Genomic DNA, 14,692 nt, shown 5'->3' on the forward strand with positions numbered 1-14,692 from the left:
AAAATTATAAAAATATTCTTGGCTACGTTGTATCATTCTTCGAAATTTTACTGCAGAGAATCAAACTGGCTTTGTGGCTGTCGTGACAGCTGTTTTCCTACTCACGCTCTAGCCACCAACGATCTTGAGTTTTGCGCAGAACCAAAAATTAAGGCTTCCACTTTTCAGTGTGAAACGCAACAGCCGTCGTTATAGTGAAAGAAGCCACGTCAGGGATTTTTGAAACGCAACAACGGTTTGAAGATCACTAAGTATCGGCCTGAACGTACTTTAACCTGAAAGTATTGCCGGCGGCGCTTTGCGTTCGTGTCAGCTCAGTCTTAGGGAGTACCTCGAACTGGTTTATTTGCTGGAAAATGTTGGGCGGCTAGGCGTGACACAGTGCTTACGTTTCTGCCATTGTGTAAATTTCCGCAACTCTTATCGGTTCCAACGCGCGACAGTTGTATTAAGCTTTCCTGTAGCGATTGGCACACCGGCTGGTGCACATCCAGTTGCTGCTATTACGAGCGTTTGGTCATTATTATTCAGAGGTGCTTAGTGTGTCTGAACGATAGAGAAGCCTATCACACAGTGGTGGTGACCTGATTTGTTGTAAACTGATCGGAGAACCTGTATATAACTACTTCGATAATACCGTTTTAATCGCACTTTGGAACGCCTGATATTGTCGATGTTGATACACCAACAAATTAAGCATCTTCTTTCACAGTGTTCTCACGGGTTACGTCCATACCCTCCTCCTTTCCATTCAGTCAACTCCACTTCGATACCTCTTAACAGCGCTGATTCGATACAGCCGACTGTAACACACAAACCACTTCACTGTTGTGCCATACGTCATCTGTGGAAGTTGGCATGACAGCCTGGTAACAGTTCTGCATGCTCCAGTGTACTCGTGTTAGGGGGTGGCCAGAAGTTTGGCTGCTGAGCTTATAACGTGGGCTAATAATGGCGACATTGCATTTTCGTGAGCACACAATGTACGTGTGTGTAGTTTACCCTTCCGTCCACTTGTTGCTGCGTTCGAGTAATTTTCACAGTAGTTCTAACTCTAAGATGTTTAGTGTGTCGTTCAAAATGGTTCAAATGACTCAAAGCACTATGGGACTAAACATCTGAGGTCATCATTCCCCCACAACTTAGAACTACTTAAACCTAACTAACCGAAGAACATCACAAACATCCATGCTCGAGGCAGGATTCGAATGTGCGACCGTAGCGGTCGCGCGGATCCAGACTGAAGCGCGTAGAACTGCTCGGCCACTGTGGCCGGCCTCGTGTGTCGTATTTTGTTTACTAAATGTGGGTGTGGTGGTGTTTGGAAGTACCTGGGCACCTCTACTGCATGCCCTGTGATACGTCGTTATGGAGGACTTAAGTCCATACACTGGTTTCCTGCGGCTCCCCACGCTAGTCCCTCCTGTGCTACGCAATTCATCTCAGGTAAACTCCTCCAACCTTTACTGTCTGGCGGAATTACAACGTTACTGGAAACCTCAAACCTTTTTTTCTCTTATGCCTGAATTTTAAATCACTTTCCAAATTTCTCCTTTGTTTCCTTTGCTGCATGTCCGGCGCACAGGCTGAATAACATCGGAGGTAGGCTATAGTTTTTTTCTCCTTCTCCTCCCAAATGCTGCTTTCCTTTCATGTCCTTCGACTCTCGTAACTCTGATCTATGTACAAATTATGAATAATCATTCGCTCGTTGTATTTTATCCCAACTGCCTTCAGAATTTCAAAGAGAATGTTCCGGTTAATATCGTAAAAAGCCTCCCCTAAATGTACATATTCTATAAACAACAGGGTTCAGACTATCGTATACCACAAGTCGTAAGGTTAGTAATCCCTCGCGTTTTCGTACACTTCTGCGGAATGCAAACTGGTCTTTTCCAACTCGTGTCAGTTTTTTACAATCATGACGTCTTGCACAGTATACTTCCCTAATTACTGGCTTTCTCTGATATGAAGTTCACATCTGTGAACAGTAACTCTTCGAATGCCGACTGGATGCTGCTAATATTTGAACGGGTGCTCTTTTGAAGAGAGCGCGCAGTCTATTTCCCATACCCACCATCGAAACGCAGCCAGAATGATCTGGGAAGTCAGTCCGCAGCTCGTGGTCGTGCGGTAGCGTTCTCGCTTCCCGCGCCCGGGTTCCCGGGTTCGATTCCCGGCGTGGTCAGGGATTTTCTCTGCCTCGTGATGACTGGGTGTTGTGTGATGTCCTTAGGTTAGTTGGTTTAAGTAGTTCTAAGTTCTAGGGGACTGATGACCATAGATGTTAAGTCCCATAGTGCTCAGAGCCATTTGAACCATTTTGATCTAGGAAGTCATAAGGGAGTAGGGGGACAGTGTGGTCGTGCCTGTGCCTTGACAGTTCGCAGGCGTTGATCACTGAGGCAGTCGGTGCCAGGTGCTGGGCCGGCGCGGTTTTCGGCAGTGGGCGGAATATTACCAGACAGCGCGCGCATGCGCAGTAAGGCGTATCGCGGTGCCTCGTACGAACACCTGCACGCAGGGGCGCCAACATGCCGTTCGCGGCGGCACGGTTAACGGCGGCTTACCGCTGAGTCAAACGTACCCTGTTGAACAGGAATTACGTTACTGACGAGCGGAAAATAGCACTAGTACGCTGCGACAGATAGTTCCTTACTTCTTTTGTGGCAGAATACAACTTGCAACAGAAATAATCTTGGGACTGAATCTGTGAGTCATACTGCAAAAGGAATAATATGCTTTTCTTACACATGAAAAAGAGAAGGAAGAGACGAAACCGTGTTATTTTTTTTCCAGCATGCAACATTTTTCCTTCCAGTAAGGAGGGTTAATGTTTAATCGTGGTCTGTTGTGCTTTTGAATACAGTATTTAACCCAGGTGATACATGGTGCGGGGTGACCTCGACGTCAAGTCTTTTGTAGGCTTAGGACTGACCAGAGTCGCCTGTTGCAGTGGACCGTGAACTGTACAGCGTTCGTGAACAGCTTGCGCAAACTGCGAGGTCATCGGTCTCGTCGGATCAGGTAAGGACGGGGAAGGAAGTCGGCCGTGCCCTTTCAAAGGAAGCATCCCAGCATTTGCCTGGAGCGATTTAGGGAAATCACGGAAAACCTAAATCAGGATTGCCGGACGCGGGATTGAACCGTCGTCCTCCCGAATGCGAGTCCAGTATGCTAACCACTGCGCCACCTCGCTCGGTCTTGCACAAGGAGCTGCTGCGTTTGGTGGTAATGGCTGACGAGATCCGCCTGTTGTATGAAATCAGTTTATCTACGGTTTACTTTCGAAAAAAAAGTATGATTGATATCTCCTACTGCTACTTCCATCACATTCACAGAAGGATGATCTCGAATATATATTCGGTGAAGATGGCCGGGAAATGATCCATGATTAAATCCTGTGCGGATTATGGAACTTTTATTCTCCTTAATTGTGTGGAACTTTTCTTTTGTTTGCTTTACTGCTTGCTCAGTATATAGATTGAATAACATCGGGGAGAGGCTACAACCCTGTCTCACTCCCTTCCCAACCACTGCTTCCCTTTCATGCCCCTCGACTTTTATAACTGCCAATTGCTTTCTGTACAAATTGTAAATAGCCTTTCGCTCCCTGTATTTTACCCCTGCCACCTTTAGAATTTGAAAGAGAGTATTCCAGTCAACATTGTCAAAAGATTTCTCTAAGTCTACAAATGCTAGAAACGTAGGTTTGTCTTTCCTTAATCTTTCTTCTAAGATAAAGTCGTAGGGTCAGTATTGCCTCACGTGTTCCAATATTTCTACGGAATCCAAACTGATCTTCCCCTAGGTCGGCTTCTTTCGAATCCTGCCCCGGGCATGGATGTGTGTGATGTCCTTAGGTTAGTTAGGTTTAAGTAGTTCTAAGTTGTAGGTGACTGATGACCTCAGATGTTAAGTCCCATAGTGCTCAGAGCCATTTGAACCATTTTGTTCTGCTTCGGCGAATTTTTTTCTTGCAAAATAGATAATGTCCGAAACTAAAGCTATTTCTTTATACAGGTAATCGGAATTAAGACAGTGTTCGCATAATTCTGAGATACTTCATTGCTTTACGTCTATGAAGCCTGTTCATAGATTTGGTTTTTGGGCAGTATTTATTCTGTGCCAATGTCTCTTTGAGACAGTCCTTTGTGTTTCGGTATTAGTGGGTGGTCAGTTGCAGAAAGTGTTTTCGGGAGGAATATGTCTGTCGTTAATTTCCATCGTAAGTCCTTGGGCAGGTGGCTAACTACGGCGATTTTACTTCAGAGGCACCCTGTGTAAGACGCAGGTGTGCTTGTATCATGAGACTGCTGTGTGTGTGTGTGTGTGTGTGTGAGAGAGAGAGAGAGAGAGAGAGAGAGAGAGAGAGAGTTGGTGCGTGAGCTTCAGTCGGGATTCACCGCGCGTGTCTGATTCACTTACCGTGCGGTAGCTGTTCCAAGGTTGCCTGCTTTTCACTCCAGTTTCCCTGTACACAGCGTGCTTCGAGTACCACCTGCGAGCCCCTGGTTCGGCGCCAAGAACGAAAGCCTGCGCAGTATTCGTGTTTACATTCGTCGGAAAATGCCACCAGCGCCGCGCACAACGATACTGCGCATTGCAGTCAGCCCTGTGACAGTTCTCTAATCCTAGGTACGTACGTATTACATACAGGTAGTGGGTAACGCCATTAAGATGATGATTCAACGTATGGAGAGAACGGTCTTCTCCACACAGTTGTTCTGCGGGCTACTTGCAAGGGTCGAAGCGCGCACATTTGATGCCTCTGTGATTTCCCGCTTTAGGTGGAGCACTCTTCCCACATGAGTATCGGTGTAAATCAGCAGTGTAGCATTTGAACTGACGAAGGCGAATATCGATAGACAGAGGAAACATTTATATACGCACATCTCCCGCCTGACGTACACTTCCATGTCCATACTTCGTATTAGGTTTACGGTATGTGTAAACGATACGCTCCTTCATATTACCGACGGATTGTTAGCAGTGACGCATGTAGACCCGGAGCTAAGCTACAAAACAGTTTGTTATACTTAAGCTTTATTATGTATTTTACATCTACATATATACTCCGCTAGCCACCAAGCGGTGTGTGGCGGAGGGCACAATTCGCGCCAAAGTTATATTTGCCCCCTCTGTTTCACGCGCGCATCGCGCGAGGGAAAAACGACAGTCCGAACGCCTCATTACGAGCTTTGAATGGTGATCATTACGCGATTTGAAAGTTGGTGGTAATAGTATATGCTCTACATCTTCGGCGAAGATCGGATTTCGGAATTTAGTGAGCGGCCCCTTCCGTTTAGTGTGCCGTCTGTCTGCAAGTGTGTCCCACTTTAAAATTTCTATGAGATTTGTAACCCTCTCGCGATGGCTAAATATACCAGTCACGAATCTTGCCGCTCGTCTTTGGAACTTCTCAATCTCTTAAATCAGGCCCAACTGGTAAGGGCCCCATACAGACGAACAATACTCAAAGACTGGACGAACTAACGTACTGTAAGCTATTTCCTTTGTTGAAGGACTGCATCGCTTCAGGATTCTACCAACAAACCGCAATGTATACTTTGCCTTACCTGTTACTTGTGTGATCGTTCCATTTAGATCATTTCGAATAGTCACACCCAGATACTTGGGGGATGTTACCGTTTCCAAAGACTGGGCATTTATTTTGTACTTGTACATTAATGGGGATTTTAGCCTTGTTATACGCAGTAGTTTACACTTACTAATATTGAGAGATAACTGCCAATCATTACACCACGCATTTATTTTCTGTAAATACTCATTGATTTATTCACAACTTTCGTGTGATACTACTTTCCTGTGGACTACAGCATCGTCAGGAAACAGTCTAATGCCGCTGTCAATACCATCAACCAGATCGTTTATGTAAATCGTAAAAAGCAGCGGACCTATTACGCTGCCCTGGGCCACACCTGAAGTTACGCTTGTTTCTGTTAAAGTCACCCCGTTTAGGACGACATATTGCTCCCTGTCTGTTAGAAAACTTTCTATCCAAGCGCATATGTCATCGGATAGACGGAAAACGCGCACTTTTTGGAGCAAGCGAGAGTGCGGAACTGAGTCGAACGCCTTTCGAAAGTCGAGAAATATGGCATCAACCTGGGAGCCGGTATCTAGAGCCTGCTGTATATCATGCACAAAGAGGGACAGCTGTGTCTCGCATGACCGCTGTTTCCTAAAACCGTGCTCGTTTCTGCAGATGAGCTTCCCAGAGTCTAGAAAGGTCATTATGTCTGAACACAAAATATGTTCCATGATTCTACAACAAATCGATGTCAGTGGAATTGGCCGGTAATTATGTGCACCCGATTTTCTACCCTTTTTATAGATGCTATGACCTGCGCCTTCTTCCAGTCCCATGGAACTTTCCGCTGTTCCAGTGATCTCTGATAGATGATGGATAATAATGGTGCTATATCTCTGGCATAGTCAACATATAATCTTACGGGATACCGTCTGAGCGAGATGCATTCCTGGCGTCGAAGGATCTTAACTGTATTACAATCCCAGATACACCAAACACTATGTCAGCCATCCTTACGTTTGTTCGGAAATTGAAAGGGCGAATGGTGCTGCAGGCCTCTACCGTAAACGAGTTTTTGAAAGCTAGGTTTAGAATTTCGTCCTTCTCTTTATCAACATCAGTTACATTACCCGTACTGTCAGCAAGAGAAGGTATTGAATTATTTGTAGCGTTCATAGATTTTACGTACGACCAAAATATTTTGGGGTTATTTTTAGAATCTGTAGATAAAATATTGCTTTCAAATTCGTTAAAAGAATCTCTTATTGTCCTTCTGACAACTGCTTTCATTTCGCATAATTTCTGTTTGTCAGCGGGGCAGTGACTACGTTTAAAACGACAGTGCAAAATTCTCTGCTTTCTCAGCAACTTCCTAATATGTTTGTTGTACCAAGGTAGATCCTTTCCCTCCCCTATATTTTTGCTAGGCAAATATTTCTCTAGCACATGGTGGACAATGCCTTAAAATTCCGACCAAAGCTGCTCAATATCTTTATGTCCTGCGGTGAATGCTTGGAGCTGACTATGAAGATATTTATTAATGACACTTTTATTAGCTTTCCCAAACAAGAAAACTCTACGCTGTTTCTTTGGTTTTTTGCAGCTTCCACTGGCATAGAAGCCACAAAATGATATTATGGTCGCTAATACCTTCTTCTAGATTAACTTCCTCATAAGGATAAGGTCTGTCTGTCGCCAAGATATCTAATATGTTCCCATCTCGAGTTGGTTTTTTAACCAGTTGCACAAGGTTGAACGTTGAGAGCGCTCCCAGAATAACTTCACTCGAATCTTTGCTTCTGCCCCCTGTGATAAACGTGTAATATTCCCAGTCAATGGATGCCAGATTAAAGTGGCCACCTATAACTAATGGATAACTTCGATATTTATTTCCTGTGTACTCAAGACTTTCCCTGAAACGTTCTGCGACGTTTGTTGCGGATGCTGGTGGTGTATAAAAACATCCCACTACAATGGTCAATTCTTGTCTGATTGACAGCTTTATCCAGACTATTTCACAGTCCGACTCAGTATCGATCTCAACTGCGCTTAAACAACTTTTAACTGCAATGAACATACCACCTCCCATAGCATCAGTCCTATCCTTCCTAAACATTTTCCTAAACATTGTCCAATCCGAGTTCATAATTTCACTGCTTTTTATGTCTGCTTTCAACCAGCTTTCGTCACCTAATACAATATTGGCATTGCTACTTTTTATTTCGGAGAGTAACTCGGGGATCTTGTTACAGACACTTCGACAATTTCGTATTGTAGCGCCTGGACAAGTTTCCTGTCTGCTGGAATCGTTGGCATAATCTTGAGATCACACTTTGTGGCACATGGAGGGCCCGTGCTACGACCTGCTGTGTTTGACCAGCCCCCGGTCCCATCTTAGCGTCATCAATATGTTATCTTTGAGCCATTTTCAACACACGCCATTAGCACGTCTGAAAACGTGTGCACAGTTACTTGCTGCACCGTACTCTGACATGCACCAGCACACCTCTGCGTATGTGTACTGCTGCCAGCGCTATCGTGCGACGACCGCAGGTAAAGTGCACCGCATGGTCATACCCAGAGGTGATTTAAACCCGCAAACCGCCCACCAGAGCGCTGTTTCACCATGTATCAGCATTATCCTTAATTTATGAGCGTGAGTGTATATAGTTTTCGATAACACGTGATAAGATTAGGTTAGCGGGGTGGGGAAATAAGTTTAATACTTGCTAATATTTATTGAAAGGAAGTAAATTCGTAATTACTGTGGGATCTTTAATGTTGGTACGAGAAACAAAGCTGTTTCCGCCGTTGTTAATGCTGCCTGACAGACATGTCGTATAGCCATTACTGCGGTTGGATGTTCAATAAGAAATGAAGTACACATCTTGCAGACTCTGTTCTCAGGCGCAACCAAGGTGTTTGGAGTAAGTAACGGCTGAATAGTTTCCTCATCTTATCTGCAGAGTGAGAAGTAACGTTTTTCCCTGTGATACAGTTTTGTCGGTGATTTCCCGTCGACAAGCTTGCCTGTCGTCTTCCTCGTGGGTTGTGCAACTGAAAGTGCCTCTCTCTCTCTCTCTCTCTCGCTCTCGACATTTTCCCCTCTGCCTGCATTCCGGCACGATGTGCACTGCAGTTGATTCTTATTATTAGTTGAATAAATAATATACCGTATATACACTGAAGAGCCAAAGAAACTATAACCGCGGAATATCGTGTAGGATCCCCGCGAGCACGCAGAAGTGCCGCAACTCGAGGAAGCATGTCTGAAGTAGTGCTGGAGGGAATTGACATCATCAATCCTGCAGGATGTTCAGAAATCCGTAATAGTACCAGGGGTGGAGATCTCTTCTGAACAGCATCTTGCAAGGCATACTAGATATGCTGAGGAGTTTGGTTGCCAGCGGAAGTGTTCAAACTCAGAGATGTGTTCCTGGAGCCACTCTATAGCAGTTGTGCACGTGTGGGGTGTGTCATTGTCCTGCTGGAATTGCCCAAATCCGTCTGAATGCACAACGGATATGAATGAATGCAGGTGATTAGACAGTGTGCTTACGTACGTGTCACCTGCGAGACTCGTATCTAGACGTATCAGGGGTCCCATATCTCTCGAAATGCACACGCCCCACACCCTTACAGAGCGTCCCCCAGCTTGAATAGTCCCTTGCTGACATGCACGGTCCATGGATTCATGAGGTTGGCTCCATACCCGTACACGTCGATGCGCTCGATTCAGTTTGAAACGAGACTCGACCGACCAGGCAACATGTTTCCAGTCATCAACAGTCCAATGTCGATGTTGACGGGCCCAGGCGAGGTGCAAAGCTTTGTGTAGTGTAGTCATCAAGGGAACGCGAGTGGGCTTCGGCTGCGAAAGCCGATATCGATGATGTTTCGTTGAATGGTTCGCACGCTGACACTTGTTGACATCCTAGCATTGAAATCTGCAGCAACCTGCGGAAGGATTGCATTTCTGTCACGTCAAACGATTTCTTCAGTCGTCGTTGGTCCCGTTCTTACAGGATCTTTTTCCGGTCGCAGTGATGTTGGAGATTTTATGTTTTACGCGATTCGTGATATTCACGGTACACTCGTGAAATGGTCTAACGGAAAGATCCCCACTTCATCGCTACATCGAAGATGCTATGTCCCATGGCTCGTGCGCCGACTGTAACACCACGTTCAAACTCACTTATATCCTGCCATTGTAGCACCCGTAACCGATCTAACAACTGCGCCAGGCAGTAGTCTTATATAGGCGTTACCGACCGAAGAGGCGTATTCTGCCTGTACTTGAATACGCATGCATACCAGTTTCTTTGGCGCATCAGTGTAATAGAGGATATTGATGTTGCTATTGTTTGTCACAAGTTCGCCGTATGAGAGGCCCCAACTACCTCGTCCGGTACGTAGTGGTAAATTGTGTTGCGACTCAAAACCACGTAGAGCTCCTACGAAATGTTACTGGGATCAGAGTAAACATTTATAGAAGATGGCCACTGTCAACTCGGATGGCTGAGATTGTCAATGCTGACTGTCAAAAGAGAATGTCGCTCTCGTAAAAGGACCATCGATTAAAATGGAAGATAAGCCGAACACCACCACACCTTAAGTATCCTGTCACCGCATGTTTGATGGCAAAATCGGGAGCTTGGTAGTCGCTAAGACACGCACACAAGACAAATTGAGCGAAGGACGGAAAACACGTATACTCGGAAACGGGTAACAGCCGACGGTGGTATTTAATGTAGATTCCCACTTCTTATGAACTAGCGCGTTCCGACAATCGGTTCTTCCAACAGAGGGATTTATTGCACATTGCTCGTTCGCAGAAGTGCCTCGAGAGGTTATTCCCGGAAGGCAGCCGCCACTATCGCAGCCGCAGGATTAGCATGAATCCGGCAGGTGTTCCCCACTTGATCGCCGAATGACGCGATTCGCATCGTCGTGTGTCGGATGTCTACGACAGTTCGTCTGCAAATACCATTTGAGATTCTTCGCGGAAATTATGAAGACCGTTTGTGAGGGATGAATGTGTGAGAGTAAGGTGTGCAGTTGGCTGCTGAATCCTACAAGAGGCGAGAGAGCAAATATTTGCGCAAAGCAGCAGCGCGGTGCGTTATCTGGCCTCACCGGGACTCAGCCAGCCAGCCTGTGCTCCGCCGCTACGTCGCCGGCAGACGGAGGCACGCGGGTTTGTGCGTATCGCTTTGCGTTCAGTCTTCTTCTTCTTCTTCTTCTTCTCCTCCTCCTCCTCCTCCTCCTCCTACTTTCTCTCTCTCTCTCTCTCTCTGCAAATTAAGAAGAAAAAATTCACTCCGTCTTCAGGCCACGAGTGGCCTACCGGGACCATCCGACCGCCGTGTCATCCTCCGAGGAGGATGCGGATAGGAGGGGCGTGGGGTCAGCACATCGCTCTCCCGGTCGTTATGATGGTATTTTTGACCGAAGCCGCTACTATTCGGTCGAGTAGCTCCTCAATTGGCGTCACGAGGCTGAGTGCACCCCGAAAAATGGCAACAGCGCATGGCGGCTGAATGGTCACCCATCCAAGTGCCGGCCACGCCCAACAGCGCTTAACTTCGGTGATCTCACGGGAACCGGTGTATCCACTGCGGCAAAGCCGTTGCCTTAAAATTAAGAAGAAACTCAGTCTATATTCGGGAGACTGCGTTGCGTAAGACGTGGGTTTGATACTTAATCGGACAGTCTTGACGTTGATTCCTCACAAATCGTTCCGTCTTCTTCTTCTTCTTCTTCTTCTTCTTCTTCTTCTTCTTCAGACTTTGTCTCGACGTGGCAGAGTCGCCGAGTGTTGGCCAGTTGCCCACGAATAGTTTGGAAACTTTTGTTATTACTTTATATTAATTACAGGGCTGGGTGTATTTTCTCCAGACTCGTCAGGTATCATAAGGAAGGAAAAGAGCGTGTGGCTCTTCTTTGTAAATTTTTAAAATCATATACGACACATCAAGGTTCCCAATAGGTTACTTAAAATTTCTTTTACGATTATTTGGCTGCTAATGTCACTTTGTCAAATCTTTTCATAAAAGAAATAAGTGCTGTTTGAAAACTTCGTTCAGCAAATTATTTCATAATGTACATTACTATCGAACCAGCGAACGCGGCAGTTTTTGAATGTGTTTGGTAATTGGATGTTTGTCCTAATCTTCCTCTGCCCTCTCTCTCGTTCCTCGTCCTCCTCCTCCTCCTCCTCCTGCTCCTCCTACACACTTTCTCTGTCTATCACAGCCTCCTGCCTCTCCCTGTCGTTCTCCTCACGCATCCTCTTCACCCTCTCTATGTTCATTTTCTGCCCCAGCCCCCTCCTCTCAGTCCACCTTCTCTTTGCCTCATCTCTCTGACTCTGAACCTTGTTTAATGATGTTGCAAAGCAAACCTCGATTAGAAATTGAAGTCGGTTAAAATGAATGGATACATCGGTTGGGATCGTTGGTATGCAGGGATGAGACAGGCTTCTCCAGCTGGTGGATCTGTGACGAAAGAGGCTTCAACGACATTATTTCGTATGTTTTAAATTTTCGAACGGGTAGGATTACAGAGTATGTAACGATTCACGTTCCGCAGTAATATTGTAATCGTAAGGCGATAACGGAATTAGGGAATTAGATTAGGAAATGAGACATTTAAGTAGTAGATGAGTTTTGCTATTTGGGAAGCAAAATAACTGATGATGGTCGAAGTAGAGAGGATATAAATTGTAGACTGGCAATGGCTAGAAAAGCGTTTCTGAAGAAGAGATATTTGCTAACATCGAGTATCGATTTAAGCGTCAGGAAGTCTTTTCTAAAAGTATTTGTGTGGAGTGTAGCCATGTACGGATGTGAAACATGGCCAATAAATAGTTTAAACAAGAAGAGAATAGAAGCTTTCGAAATGTGGTGCTACAGAAGAATGCTGGGGATTAGATGGGTAGATCACGTAACTAATGAGGTGGTACTGAACAGAATTAGGGAGAAGAGGAATTTGTGGCACAACTTGACTAGAAGAAGGGATCGGTTAATAGGACACGTTCTGAGGCATCAAGGGATCACCAATTTAGTATTGGAGGGCAGTGTGGAGGGTAACAATCGTAGAGGGTGACCAAGAGATGAATACACTAAGCAGATTCAGAAGGACGTAGAATGCAGTAGTTACTTGGAGATGAAGAAGCTTGCACAGAATAGAGTAGCATGGACAGCTGCATCAGATCAGTCTCCGGACTGAAGACGACAACAACAACCATAACAAGCCGATAAGTCGGTTTGAACTCTTTTAGCGAAGCGTTAAAAGAAGTTCCCGTCCTCTCCATTTCGAGAGTACCGAAAACTTTCGCGCATCTTGTGTAGTATTGCTGCTGTTGAAATGAGTTACGCAAGCGATGGAACGGCCTGGAGAGACAGTAATGTGGCTGACAGAAGAATGTAGATATCATATATGCTTCAGAGGTCCAAGAGAACCACAACACAAACGCCGAAGTATGAGGAATATGATTGCCAGAAAATTTCCACTCGAAAGTCCAAATGGGAAGTAGAACCACGATAAGTTCATTGGACCCTAGTATCAGCCGGCAACAGACTGAATAAGTGTAATCTTTGCAATTGTTTTCATTAAAGATGAAAAGCGCTCTAAATTTTCTTGAAAGCAAACAATTGCGAATGTGTTTGTGTTATGCTGGTTAAAATCAAAAATATACGAAAGATGTGATTATTCTCGTTGTTTGCATTTATAGTTACGTTAGAGATTTTTGATAGTGGGTAAAAATGTTTTGCCTAGGATTATGCTATGTGACGTACTAACAAACTGTACAGCAGATTTTATCAAGCAGCCTCTGAAACAGGTCGTAATGTATAATTCACACTTCATCAATCATATTTTTTTTACATTATCTTCCTAATTTGTACTTCAATAAAATTCTCTTGAGTGGTTCGATTATGTCACTGCAGGCTTTAGAAATTATCTGATACACAGCAGCTACTGAAATGGGAATCGATCAGTAACATAAGCCTCTTCCGTTACTAAAAAACAGGGTGTATATGCTGGTCTCTTTTCAGGTTATTTTAGTCGTCTCTAATTCGTGCCCTGCTTCTAAAGCCGGCCGGAGTGGCCGAGCGGTTCTAGGCGCTGATGCCTGGAACCGCGCGACCGCTACGGTCGCAGGTTCGAATCCTGCCTCGGTCATGGCTGTGTGTGATGTCCTTAGGCTAGTTAGGTTTAACTAGTTCTAAGTTCTAGGGGACTGATGACCTCAGAAGTTAAGTCCCATAGTGCTCAGAGCCATTTGAACCTGCTTCTAAATTCCCTCCAAAATTGCAATGAGAATCCAGCGAAAAGTATCGAGTAACACGTGTGCAAAGTTTGGGACCTGTGCTATTGCACTGCCTGTGTTGTTCAGAATTATTTTGCTGTGTTCCTTCGCGAATCCCCACGTCTGTCGGAAAGAACATTGCATCGTAGTTCTGAACAACACAGGCACTGCAATACAGTACTTTTTCGCCAACACCGGCCAAATGACTTTCAATTACATTTTCTTCCTTGAATGGAAATATACATAACGGATGTAGACGTACTGGCTGTAGACACACGGTTTACGACATATGGACGTTTCGGTGTGTCTGTGGAGTGTGCTCGGATAGCCTAATGGTTGTTTACCCTGCCTGCAAACAGTGAAGAGCGCGAAGAGAGAGACGCTATGTCACTGGATGGGTAGGTAAAGTTCCGCGTTCCTGACGGACCGCCATGTCACCCTCTGCCAGTGACATCATCTGATGCGGTATGGAGAGGCATGCCGTCAGCACACCACTTTCTTTTGCCTTGGAACCGCTGCCGCTCGGTGAGGTAGCATCTGGCCTCACAAGGCTGAATACACCGCATACCACTACTCCCACATAGGGACAAATCCCTGGCAGTAGTCGAAATCGAACCCGGATCCCCCCATAATGGCAGCATACTAACCACCTCTGTGTTAGAAGAGACTGCACAATAAAGGATGCCTTGGAAGGAATGGGTCTGGGAAGGCGTCCAGAGATAGAAGAAGATACCAGTTAACAGACGACATCGAGATAAATACACCACCTGCAGTGTGAAAAGGATGACATAAAACCGGAGGACTAGAAGACGCTGAACTTGCAATGG

At 45.4% G+C, this 14,692-nt stretch overlaps 1 protein-coding gene and 1 pseudogene across 1 annotated transcript in view; one reads left to right on the forward strand and one right to left on the reverse strand.

The window, feature by feature from the left end:
• LOC126204366 (B-cell lymphoma 3 protein-like) overlaps positions 1 to 14,692 on the forward strand; it is a 318,005-nt gene that overhangs the window by 125,996 nt on the left and 177,317 nt on the right. The window lies entirely within an intron of this gene.
• Positions 11,072 to 11,188, reverse strand: LOC126204784 (5S ribosomal RNA; annotated as a pseudogene).

This window comes from Schistocerca nitens, chromosome 9 (genome assembly GCF_023898315.1).
Source record: "Schistocerca nitens isolate TAMUIC-IGC-003100 chromosome 9, iqSchNite1.1, whole genome shotgun sequence".
In the NCBI taxonomy this organism is placed as follows: Eukaryota; Metazoa; Arthropoda; class Insecta; order Orthoptera; family Acrididae; genus Schistocerca; species Schistocerca nitens.